Source organism: Cynocephalus volans, chromosome 3 (genome assembly GCF_027409185.1).
Source record: "Cynocephalus volans isolate mCynVol1 chromosome 3, mCynVol1.pri, whole genome shotgun sequence".
NCBI lineage: Eukaryota > Metazoa > Chordata > Mammalia > Dermoptera > Cynocephalidae > Cynocephalus > Cynocephalus volans.
This window is the reverse complement of record NC_084462.1, coordinates 62,646,460-62,658,818: the sequence shown is the minus strand read 5'-3', so window position 1 is coordinate 62,658,818 and position 12,359 is coordinate 62,646,460.

Below are 12,359 nucleotides of genomic sequence, written 5' to 3'. Positions count from 1 at the left end.
CTGCAGGGGGGTGGAGGGGTGTCATTTTAAAAAGGACAGTTTTTTCTCTCCACTGTCTTTCTTCCCATCCCCTGACTTTCTCATCTTGGTTGCTAAATAGGAAAACAAGTCTGAGAAGCTAATGAGTACTTTGCAAAGCTAACAGTTTTTTGAGACTTGGAGAGTTTTGAGAAATGACCAAGGCCCAGTGACTGGAAGCTGACCTTGGACACCAGCCAAGTACACCAGAGCAAACAAGGCCTTGTACCTGACCCATAGACACGGACCCCTCGTAACTCACATCTCCTTCTCCTGCTTTTCACCTCCCATGTTCCATTCCCTCAACCCCTCCTTTAAAAACCCCTCAATAAATGTAAATCTTTGAGATGGTATAACCTATCATCTCCTTCAGCTAAATACATCTGCTTTTCTAACACCAACCATTTGACTTCTGAATCTTTTCTTCTTTCCTTCTCAAAGGAGCAGGCAGCCGGACCTGAGTTTGGTAACAGAATGACTTTGTCCAAACTCCATTGAGTCTTCACAACAACCCAATGAGGAAACTGAGGTACAGCTAGTAAGTGGGGATGCGGGCTTACTGAGGCAGTTCTCCTAATTGCTAACCTTCCTCTGAGGCGGTCCAATTCACCAAGGCTACCCAAGCTGAGTCCCTATCAAGTGCACTGTCTGGACAAAGAAATGAATAAGACCCAGCCCTGCTCTTAGGTCTGGTGAGAGAGAAACTCAGAAGTCTCCTACATGAAGGGTGGGGTGCGGGGGGAGTAACCAGGAAGATTCCACAATGGAGATGGCATTTGAACCAGTCCTTGAAGAGGTAAAATGTCACCAGCCTGAGATGAAGTCATGAGAAGGGATGCTGCCAGCAAAGACATAGAGGCAGAAAAGTGTCCATCCTCAGAACCTCAGGTTCTCAGGACTGAAAGGGACCTCAGGGGTTCCACAGCTCAACTCCCACAAGGTGCTCCTTGCTTCCCGGATAGTTGGAGGGACATGGGGGAGAGAAGTCAACCTCACCCTGAGCTGGGATCTGTTCTGTGAGTCAGCCCCCACGCTCCAGAATTCCCAGTTACTATGCCTCACATGCAATCTTAGAGTTCCTCCAAGAGGCAGGTCACTCTTCTCTAGACAAGCCTCTCTGTCCCTGTCCCTTGCACTGTGTAGTGCCAGAGATACTATCAGCAAGGTATGTTTGGTAGGAAAACTTCACCACTCAGGAGAGGGATCTAGAAGGTGGGCCCTTATCTGTGACTACAACACTATCCAATCCAGGTGTGCTTCATTCTAAGAAAAAAATCTTTAAACCAAGACAGCAATTTTTAAATCATCAAAACAGAATATAATTATTCACCAAATGTTTCTTTTTATTTTTTACAAAAGGCACACAAATTCATTTCAACAGTTTCCCTAGTTTATTCAGAATTTTTGGTTTTTTTCTTTGGTTTTTTGGTTTTGGTGGCTGGCCTGTACAGGGATCCGAACCTTTGACTTTGGTGTTATCAGCACCATGCTCTAACCAAGCAAGCTAACCGTCCTCCCCCAAAATATTATTTTTATTAAAAATATGATTGGCAAAGCATTCATTCCTATCTCCATCCTAGGAAAAGATCCAACAAATTGGTAAGGAAAATATTAGAACTTTAGTAAATAAATGGGCAAAGGACCTGAACCATCAATTCACAGCTAAAGACACACAAAGAAACTTAAAACAGTTAAGGCTGAAACCTTAACTGTAATCAAATGCATGCAAATTTTTTAAAGTAGATACTTTCTTACCCTTTTATTAGAAAATATAAATAAGCTAATGAACCATACTGTCCAATTTATAACAAATCTGCTATACTCTTAAGTTTTGGCTGGCCTTAAAAATTGCCCTAATCTTTCTGGAAAATAGTTTAGCAATGTGTCCAAGAGCCAATAAATGATTTTACTCCTTCACCTAGTAAATCTGTTCCTGAGAATCTACCTCTTGAAAAAAATCCAGAAAGAAAAAGCCATCAGCACAAAGATATTCATTATAGTACTATCTATAATTTTTTTTAAAGTCTAAATGATTAATAAAGGAAATGGTTAAGTAATTTAGGGTAAATGAATTGAATGGACTACTGCACAGCCCTTCAAAGCAATCATTTTGAAGATTCTTTAGCATCTTGGTAAATATTTATGGTTTAATGTTCAGGAAATAAAAACCATCAAAATTTAAAATGTTGCCTATGCTCTGCTATAACTTCTTTTCATATGTGAGCAAGAACTAGAAGGGTACCTGCTCCCTCCCACAGTATCTCCCCCAACTCAATAAAATCCAACTCCAATCTCCTAGTTGCTCAGGCCAACTGACGGATGTCAGTTCTATTTTCAAAATAGATCCAGAATTGGACACCTCTGCCCACCTCCACTGCTCTCACCCTTGTCCAAAACAGAGTCACTCTTGCCTGAACCAATGAGCAGCCTCCAAACTGGTCTCCCTGCTTCCACCTTACCCCTTATAGTCCATCTCCTGCCAGAGGTACCCTGTAAAAATACACAAGACTGATACACCCTCCTTTGCTCAAAACTGTCAGCGAGGGCCGGCCCGTGGCTCACTCGGGAGAGTGTGGCGCTGATAACACCAAGGCCATGGGTTCGGATCCCATATAGGGATGGCCGGTTGCTCACTGGCTGAGCGTGGTGCTGACAACACCAAGTCAAGGGTTAAGATCCCCTTACCGGTCATCTTTTAAAAAAAAAAAAAAAAAAAAAAAACTGTCAGCGACATCCCATCTCTCTCCAAGTAAAAGCCAATGCCCTGACAGTGGCCCATAAGGCCATAGATGGTCCATCTTGCTATACCCCCTTCCTGACCTCATCTCCCTCCACTGTTCCCCTCGAGGTACACCTGCCTCCTTGCTGTTCATAGATTAGACCACGCTTCCTTCCACCTCAGGGCCTTTGCACTTGCTGTTCCCAATGCCTAGAACACTCTTCCATATGGCTTGCTCTCTCACCACTCCCCATCCCCCACCACCCCAGCCCCTGGCAACCACTAATTTGTATTTGCCTACTCTGGGCATTTCATATCAATGGAATCATATAATATGTGCTCTTTGGTGACTAGCTTCTTTCACTTAGCATACTATTTTCAAGATTAATCTTTGTTGTAGCATTTATCAGTACTTCATTCTTCACTACTGCCAAGTTAAATTCCATTGTATGGATATACCACATTTTCTTTATTCACTCATCACTTTATGGATATTTGAGTTGTTTCCACTTTTTGGCTATTATAAATAATGTTGTTATGGACATATGATTTCCTTTTCATTTCCTTTATTGTACCTGAAATGTTACTTGTGCAACAAAAATTACGTGTTCAAAAAAATCATTACACAAGGTCAAGGGTTTGGATCCCCATACCAGCCAGTGCCATCCCCCACCACAAAAAAATCCTTGTACCTTGAACTTTTAGCAGCATATGTATTGTCTAAAGTGATCATAGGCACACACATATGCACACACGCATATACACAAATACACCCATATGTAATTGAAGCCTGGAATTGTACCCTTCACTGGAGGAGTGAAAAGATGCCTGAGATAAGTCTTCAATTCAGCAGTTTTTCTCCTTGTCATACCTCCCTATTAGTAAACAGGAGGCCATCCACCGGGCTTGCCAACTATAGGCATAACAGAGCCTACTGGGAAGGAGCTGGGCCCTGGAGAAACTTGTTCCCAACTGTTCCATTGCAGTGACTTAAGGTCAAACAAAGTTGCCCTAAATCCTCATGTTTACAAGTCAGCTGTTGCTATGTGGGTCCATGGAGCAGTCATTGCTGAGCACCTATGTCAGGCCAGGGCTGGAAGCCGTGGGGCTAGAGATGGTGGAGCTGGTACCCTCTGAAGATCTCGGCAGGCACACAAATCGACACAGGAAGAGGCACACCTGTACTGTGAGCCCCTTGTGGGCGGCCCATGTTGTTCTGTTCATCCCGCATGGAGAGACTTGTTCACTAAAAAGATGAATCGATTTTACAGCTTTGTACTTCCCACTCTTCAATGGCATTTAGAGAGCAATCCAAGTTAGCAGAGCCACTGCCCCTCAGGCCCCTCCACCTGGAAGTTCCAGGGCCCTGCCAACTTTCACATTAAAAACTGAACTCATCACTCTCCCCTGCGGACCTGGGAAGAAACTGAGGCACAGGTTGAACAACGAAGAGTTTATTTGAGCCACATTTGAGTAACTGGGGCTTAACATGTGGCTATTGAGTAACATGTGGCATTTGAGTAACATGTGGCTATTGATGGTTACAAGCAAACAAGACTTAAGGGAGCCCAGTTTTGCAGACAGAAAAAAGGGAATGAAAAGAGGTGCCAGGCAGAAGGGGCAGCAGGAGCCAAGGCATGGAGGTGAATGATAGTCATATGGTATGCATGGGAACAAAAGGCTGGAGCGCAAAGGGCCAGGTGGCAAGAGACTGGAGAAGGAGGCAGGGTCCAGACCCTCACATGCCAATCACAGTAAGCAGCTTGGACTCTGTCCTGGGAAGATAATGGTGCCATCTGACATACCATGTGTTTTACTCCTAATTGCATTATTTCGCTTAATGAACTCTGGCCAAAAGATTTGCCCCTCTGAGGCCCATTTTGAGATAGTATCTGGAGCCAGCCCAGAAGTAAGGCCTGGAAATGCAATCCAGGGGTGATAATCGAATCGAATTGACCTGACCTATCTCTCATTTGCTCACACTGGGGGGCCTGACTTTGCTCTGTCTGCCCAAGTCCACAGGTCAAGTTCAGAGGAGGCTATAGAACGGTGATAAAGCTTCCCGCAGAGCAGATAATGACTCCCAGCCCATCACTCTTCCTTGAGTAGCTGAGCCTTGGGCTGCAAGATTACTACAGTGAACATTTGAGAGCCTATTCCCACAGTCCCTGCGGGTGGAGAGAGGAACTCTGCCACTGTCAATGGGACAAAGTCCATTCTCAGTGAAGGTGCCAGGGCCATAGTGGAAGATCCCCAGGCAAACCTGGGTTATGATTCTTACTCTGACACTCTCTAGATGTGCGAACTTGAACTTCCATTTCTTCACCTGTAAAATGGAGTTATTACCACTCCCCAGAGGGTTCTGGAGATTCTATGATTAATGTAAGTGACATCTTAAAACAGCTTTAAAAAATGCTTGAGCAAGCAGAAGCTAATGTAATGGCGAAAGACCAGCTGAATCTCCCATTCTCCTGGGTTATCAGAAAGGTGCAGGGAAATGAATTAAATCAGAATCCTCCAAACATAGAAATGAATATTTGTTCAGTACATGTTAGGACAGGATACTTCAGAGGCATCAATGTGGCCCATGCTGTTGGGGCTTGGGAAGAGTGAGGGAAAGATTCCCAGAGAGACTTTTTTTCCTTTTGTGTAAATCATGACCCCAGGGCCTCACTATAGCCACAGAGACCCCACCTCATTGAGATTCTCCCAGAGGTCTACCAGAACCACTTTTCTCTGTGATTAAGAGCTCTTCTCAGCAATAGTAAAAGCAACCTACTTTTAAGAAGTGTAGGAATCTAATGCATTTGGGGTGCTATTTTCACCTCACAGACATCCCCACTTTCCTTTCTGATATTGAAAGCTTGGGAGGGACCAGAAAGATTATCTCACCGCTGAAAAAGTTGATGCTCAGAGAGGGATAATTACTTGCCCAAGGTCACAGTGAGCAAGTCGGGATTGGAAACCCAAACCCAGGCTTACCAATTACATCCAAAACTACATGTAAATATGTTTATGAAGGGGCTGGGCAGTTAGCTTGCTTGATTAGAGTATGGGGCTGATAACAGCAAGGTCAAGGGATCGGATCCCCTTACTGGCCAGCCATCTAAATAAATAAAAATAAATATGTTTATGAAAGTCCTCCTTGTCTCCAGGACAGTGACCAATGAAACAGTCTCTAAGAGTGAGTCTTTCATACAGTCATCCAATAAATGTTCTAGGCCCGCACTGTTCAATGCTAAAGCCACCAGCCACATGTGGCTATTGAGCACTTAAAATGTGGCTAGTTTAAACTGAAATATGTGCTTAGTGTAAAATGCACACTGGATTCCAAAGACTTAGACCAAACAAAAGAATTAAAATAGCTCCTTAGGGGAATAGGGGTGGGGGGGAGGGGAAGAAAATAAAATAGCTCCTTAATAATTTTTGATACCAATTACTTATTGAAATGACAATGTTTTAGATATACCTTATTAAGTAAAAATATCATTAAAATTGTCACTTTTTTTTTTTTTTTTACTTTTTAAAAAGTGGCTACTAGAAAGTTTAACATTATATAATGGCCTGCATTATATTTCCATTGGACAGAGCTTTTATATGCACTGAGGATACAGCAGAGGACAGAACAAACAAAATTCAGTGCCCTCCTGGAATTTATCCTCTGGGGAGGAGATAGACAAGAAATAAAGAAATAAAATATGCATTATTTGTCAGGTGGTGATAAGTGCTATAGAAAAATAAAGCAGGGAAGGGCGATGCAGAGAGGGAAGAGGGATTGCCATTTAAAATAGAGTGGATTTAAAAAAAATAGTGGCTTCACTTATCATAACACATTAGAAAAATGCAACTCAAAACCACAAGGTACCACTTCACACCCTCTAAGATGACTGCAATCAAAAAGACACGTAGCAAATGTTAGAGGGATGGGGAGAGAAGGGAACCCTCATGTACTGCTGGTGGGAATGTAAAATGGTTCAACCACCTTGGAAAACAATTGGGCATTTCCTGAAGAGGTTAAACACAGAGTTAGCATACGACCCAGCAATTCCACTTTTAGGAATATATATCCAAGAGAAATAAAAACAAATGATTCACATGAAACCTTGGACATGAACGTTCATAGCAACATTATTCATAACAGCCAAAAAGTAAAACAACCCAAATGTCCATTAATTGATGAATGGATAGATTAATTACAGTATATCCAGAAATTGGGATATTATTAAGGAATAAAAAAAAATGAAGTACTGATACTGTTGGAGTGTGCAGGACTGAAGCCACGTTGGGACCTAAAAGTGCTGGAGGGGAAAGATATTAAAAAAAGACAGTTTTTTCCTCTCCACCTTTTCTTCCCATTCTCTGACTTTCCTACCTTGCTTGCTAAGTAGGAAGACAAGGCCGAGAAGCTAATTAGTACTTTGCAAAACTAACAGTTCTTTCTTTGAGACTTGTAGAGTTTTGAGAAATGATCAAGGCCAAATGACTGAAGCTGCCCTGGGGCACCAGCCAAGTACACCGGAGCAAATCAAAATCTTGCAGGGCCCTGAGATAACAGCAAAGATGAAAACAGAAACCAGATGAGGTCTTGGTGAGAACTTGTACCTGATCCATAGACACACACCCCTTGGAATTCACATCTCCCTCTCTCCTGCTTTTCACCTCCCACATTCCATTCTCTCAAACCCTCCTTAAAAAACCCCTCAGTAAATCTAAATCTTTGAGACGGGATAGCCTACCATCTCCTTCAGCTGAATACATCTGCTTTTCTAACACCAACCATTTGACTTCTGAATTTTTTTCTTTCCTTCTCATGGGGGTGGGCAGCTGGACCTGAGTCCAGTAGCAATACATGCTACAACATAGATGAATCTTGAAAACTTTGTACTGAGCAAAAGAAGTCAGTTACCAAAGAGCATATATTGTCTGATTCCATGTATATAAAATGTCCAGAATAAGCAAATACATAGAGACAGAAAGTCTCTGGTGAAGAGGGCTGGAAATGTTGGGGTGGGGGTGGGAGTGGTGGATGGGGAGTGACGGCTATTAAATACAGGGTTTCTTTTTGGAGTGATGAAAATGTTCTCAAATTAATTGTGGTGAGTCAGCATCTTCAGCTTGCTTCAAAAAAAATTGATTGTGGTGAGGGTTGCAAATCTGTAAATACTGAGTTAGACACTACTGAATCGTATTCTTTACATGGGTGAATTGTATGGTATATGAATTATATCCCAATAAAACAATCAAAAAAAAAAAAAAGAAAGTCTTCATTGAGAAGACATTTGAGTGAGCTAAGTGGATATTTAGGAAAAGGACATTCCAGGCAGAGGGAACAGCAAGTGCGAAGGCCCTGAGAAAGGAGCAGGCTTGGCTTTTTCAAGGACCAGGACAAAGCAGAAGGAGAGAGGGAGAAGAAGTTGAATCAGGGACGGGGCAGCAAATTATGCAGTCTTGTAGGCCAAGGTAAGGACCTTGGTATCTGTATGGATTGAGATGAATCACTGGGGGCTTTAAAGCAGACAGTGACAAGATGTGACAGTAGGTCTGGCATAGGGGTCAAGTGCAGAAACAATTAGAAAGTGTTATACCGTCTTTAAACATTTCAGTTCAAATCACGTGATATATATGTGCATTATTGGTTTTAACCCCCTAGGAAAGGGTTTGGCAAACCATAGCCCGAGGGCCAAATCTGGCCCACAACCTGCTTCCAGACAGCCCACATCATTTTTACATTTTTAAATGGTTGATAAAAATCAAAACAGTAAGAGTTAGTGAAGCATAGAAATTATATGAAATACAAATTTCAGCGCCCGTAGGTAACACGAACACAGCCATGCGCATTTGTTTTGAATGGCGAGTGGTTGTAATAGAGACAGAGATGGCAAGGACTGCAAAGTCTAAAATATTTCCCATCTGGCCCTTTAAGAGAAAGTTTGCCAAACCATAGAGCAGCAATTCTCAACATTTTTGGTGTTAGGACTATTTTTCACTCTTAAAAACTATTGAGGATCCCAAATTGTGTTCATAGAGATTATATCTATGAATATTTATCATATTAGAAACTATAACTGAGACATTAAAAAATATGTATTAAATATTTTTAGAACAACAAACCCATTATATGTTAGTTTAGTTAACCATCTTTAAGGAAAAATAAATGATATATTCAAAGACAAAAACTATTTAGTGAGTAGCATTGTTTTACACACTTGCAAATATCATTTAAGCCTGGCTTAATAGAAGACCACCCAATTCTCATATCTGCTTCTTCATTCAACCTGTTGCAATATGACACATGTAACTTCTGAAATTCTCCACCGCATACTTGTAAAAAAAAAAAAAAAAGAGTGAAAAAGGCAAATAATGTCTTAGTATTATTATGAAAATAATGTTGACCTCACAGACCCTTTAAAAATATCCAGGAGATCGCACTTTGAGAACAGCTGCTCTATAGGCAGTTGGGACTTTCCCAAGAAGCCCACACTCCAGGGGCACTTTCCCAAGTGCTTCAATTGTCTTAATGCCCCTCCAGCAGCAGAGGTTCTGTTCATTAGCAAAATGGATGGTTGAAATAATCATCCATTGATCAAATGAGTGGTGTTCCAGATGAAGTGCTGTCCATATGCCTCTGCCATTTGCACGGACAGGGCATAAAAATCTAGTGAGCTCTGATTGGCTGTAGTCTTAGGAGTCCCTCTGGTCTCAGGCTCAAGCTGCTGAGTGAGGATGTAGTCATCTGATCCCAAAACAAAGATTGTCCGAATCTTGCTCCTCAAATATCATTTGCATCTGCCTTGGACTAAATCTTTCAAGAAAGAAGATTATTGGAACACCTAAAAGATCAGGGAGCCAGGCCCTCATTGTGCTCACAGAGCAGGTTACATGACTGCAGGGGACCTGCTTGCTAATAAGTGATGGTACAAGGTGTGGAGTTCAGTCTGAGACTTGCATTGCCTCAGACCCCCTCATAACAAGGTTTGAGGAAGGAAACCCATCGTCCTTATCTACAGCTCATTACTGGAGCTTACTGAGATCTGCAGCAAAATGACTCCCATTGTAGATGAATGGGCTCAGGTCATTTCACGATAGATACTACCACAATAATCCAGGAGAGAGGTGAGGGGGGCTTGATAGTGCTGGAGTGCTAAGAAGTGGCTGGCTTCTAGATATAAGAGGTTGTGCTGACCACTGAGTGTGGGTGTTAGGAAAAGAGGGGATTAAGGATGCCAACAAGGGTTCTAAAGGCACTGAAAGGGTGAGTGGGGCTCGTTGCAGGAGAAGGTTTGTGGGAGAGATCGACTCCTCCTCCCTCAACAACAGGACAGACACTATCAGGTTGGGGACCCATATCTGCGAACTTGTCACATCCAGAGTGGCTTCTGGGAGAGGCTCCAGAACAGGCCAATAGGTGAAAGGCGTTTCATTTTGCTCTGTACTAAAGGGCTGGTTGTTCAATCCTCTAGTAGGAAAATCTTTTCCACGTCAGAATATTGGGGGATCTAGTTGATTCAGTGTGTGAACAGGTCCAGGAAAAAATATTCCTTTAAAGAACGTAGATTTAATATTTACTAAGACCCTGTCCTAGACTCTGGGGATACAGAGCCAAGATATGGTCCCAGCCCTCCTGTATCTTAGTGTTTGAGAAGAGATAATAATAGCCTCCATCCCCCCCACGCCCCGCCAAAAGAGATAGTCCTATACTATGCATTCATTCATCCACCAAATATTCATTAAGAACCTGCTATGTGCAAAATGCTGGCGATACTGCAAAATTATAAGACAAGCTCTATAGTGCTAGGATGTAGGTCAGGTTAAACAAGGGGTGCAGGGTATGCATGTGTGTATGTGTTTGCCCCCTTTAAACAGTGTGTACCCACATGTCCTCTGTCCTAGACAGTGTAATCAAGAGGAGAGTCAGGACCCAGATTTAAATCCACCCATTACCAGCTGTGTGACCTTGGGCAAGTCACCTTCTCTAAGACTATTTCTTCATCTGTGAAATGGGATAATAATGTCAGACTCTACAGACTTATGAGGCGTTTGTGGAATAACCATATTCAGTCAATATAAAGCATCCAGTGCAATCCTGAGCAGTAGGAAGGCAATAAATAATGTTTCTTCTCCCTCTCTCCTCCTTCCCTCCAAACACACACACACGCACACACACACACAGTCTTCCTCAAGGACCACACCCAACATCTGGGAGCAACTAAAGCAAAGGATTTGGAATCAGAGAGTGAGGTTAGAGCCTGGCTTTGCCACTTCCTGGCTGGGTGGCATTAGGCAAATCACTTTGCCTCTCTGAGCTTGGGGTTTCTCATCTGTTAACATGGGAATCGTATCCTTTGCGCCCCTTCACAGCATTGTTAACAGAGAGATCTTCAGGGCTGGCCAGTTAGCTCAGTTAGAGTGTGATGTCATAATACCAAGGTCAAAGGTTAAGGGTTTGGATCCCCTTACTGGCCAGCACCCCCCAATCCTTTATGATCACTATTGCCATTGGCCTGATTGAAGATCTCTCTGTAACTTTTTTTTTTTTTTTGGCAGCTGGCAAGGGGATCTGAACTCTGGATCTCGGTGTTAACACCATGAAAAAGGATTTCTTAAGGGAATTTTCTAGTCAGTTTGGTTGCCTCTATTTATCTCCGTGTGAGAGGAAGAGCGCCCGGGACTGAAAACACAGTCCTCTTTGTAGATGTTCTGGCTTTTCTACCCAGAACACTTGGTATGCAAATAAGCAGCATGTTAGCAATTGTACAAGAATGTACCAGAACAGGATCTGAACACATGGAATCTGGCATGTTCACATGCAATGTAGAATCTAACATGGGTAGAAAGAAAACTTTTGTATAATGATTGTGTGGTTTGGAAAGGGCTTCAGTTTCCCCAAGTATAACACGGGAGAAAGGAAAAGTGCAGATGGACAGAATATTTTAAAGGTGCCTGTCTCTGCTCTAAAATCCCACATTCTAAGATCCCCACACCAGCCAGCCATCAAAAAAAAAAAAAAAAAAAAAATGAATTTCTGGGGACATATCCTGTCTTCTTTCCAACAGCTAAGGCCTCTATTGCCTGTGTCTACAATGAATGAAAGATGGTGAGGCAGCCTCTAAAGACTGATCAACAATTCCGTGTGCTGCTTAATGGCTTTCTGCCCATCTGATAGCAATTGATTGTGCCTCTGAGGACCATTGCGATTTCAACAGGGTGTCTTGTCTGTTTAGCTGATGGCTGCTGTTCTCACCAGAGGGCAGCAAATAATGTTGGAAACCTCAACCAATAACCTCAGGTATAATAAGAAAGTGTAAAAGCACCAGGGATTATCTGCCAAACTTGGACTCCTGTTCCCCCTGGAACCCACAACATTCAGCCTAAACAATGATTCTCAAAGTGTGGTGCCAGGACCAGCAGCATCAGCATCACCTGGGAACTTGTTAGATACCTACATTCTTTGCTACTCCAGACATATTAAATCAGAAACTCTGGGGGTGCAGCCTCCCGAGTAATTCTGATGCAAGTTCCCAAGTGGTTTTAGAACCATTATCCTAAAGAAACAAACCACTTATTTTAAAGCATAAGTCCTGACCTCCTCATCAAAGTCCACCAACAGGTATAGAATAGTGGG